General features: G+C 43.1%; 1 protein-coding gene across 1 annotated transcript in view; it reads right to left on the bottom strand.

Annotated features, from left to right (window-relative positions):
* Positions 1-1,072, bottom strand: part of LOC106013498 (canalicular multispecific organic anion transporter 2) — a gene marked incomplete at both ends in the record, with an annotated part of 14,934 nt that overhangs the window by 4,174 nt on the left and 9,688 nt on the right.

Genomic DNA, 1,072 nt, shown 5'->3' with positions numbered 1-1,072 from the left:
CTGGACGAATGCCGAGCGCTGCTTCCTTCAACTACGCAGATCCCAAGTTTCACAGGTACCCTTTGTGTTTTGTGTGTGTGGGTTTTTTTTTGGGGGGGTCTTGTTTTTTGGTGGGGAGGCGTTTGGGGGGGTTGTAAGTGTTTTACGGCGCTCGCAACTGTATAAGGTCATATGATTGTCTTGAACAGTGTCATCATACTGTAGGGGATGTGAGAGGTGGTCGTTTGTAATGGTGATTATTTTTTTGGTAAGTGTTTTACAGCGCACGCAACTGTATAAGGTCATATGGTTGTCTTGTACAGTATCCTCATAATGTAGGGGAAGTGAGAGGTGGGTGGTCGTTTGTAATAGTGATTGTCTTCTTTTTTTGGGGGGGTAAATGTTTTCTAGCGCTCCCAACTGTATAAGGTCATATGATTGTCTTTTTTGGGGAGGTTTTTGGTAAGTGATTTACGGCGCTCGCAACTGTATAAGGTCATATGATTGTCTTTTTTTTTTTAAATAAGTGTTTTACGGCGCTCGCAACTGTATAAGGTCATATGATTGTCGTTTACAGTGTCCTCAAAATGTAGGGGAAGTGAGAGGTGGTCGTTTGTACCAGTGGTTTTGTTTTGTTTTTGTTTTTTTGTGTGTTTTTTGTTGTTGTTGTGTTTTTGGGTGTTTTTTGGGGGGTAAGTGTTTTTATTTTATTAAACTTTTTTCAGTTGGTAAGAAATGTTGAATTTTGCCCGGGTGGCGGCTGAAGCCTACTCTTATCGATTTTGGATAACATTTTCAGTTGGTAGGACATTTTGCATTTTGCCCGGATCTTTAAAGTGCGCAACCTGCACACTGGGCCTTTGAGATTTTTCGCCCTTGTCCGAGATGACAAGGTGTAGATCTTTCGAGTAGCTGTAGAAAGACTGCAAAAAGAGTCAGGAGCCCAGAGGAGGGGGCGTAGGAGATGAGGGGGTGGGGGTAGAAAGAGGAGTGGAAAGCAGACGACAGAACATTTTTAGAGAGCAGGAAAGGAGGTGAAAGGAGACAATTTTAGAGAAGAAAATCTTTCGGTCGCTACCCGGATTCGAACCCG

Source organism: Aplysia californica, unplaced genomic scaffold (assembly GCF_000002075.1).
Source record: "Aplysia californica isolate F4 #8 unplaced genomic scaffold, AplCal3.0 scaffold00945, whole genome shotgun sequence".
NCBI classification, from domain to species: domain Eukaryota; kingdom Metazoa; phylum Mollusca; class Gastropoda; order Aplysiida; family Aplysiidae; genus Aplysia; species Aplysia californica.
Note: the sequence above shows the minus strand (reverse complement) of the source record. Positions and strands in the feature narration are given on the sequence as shown.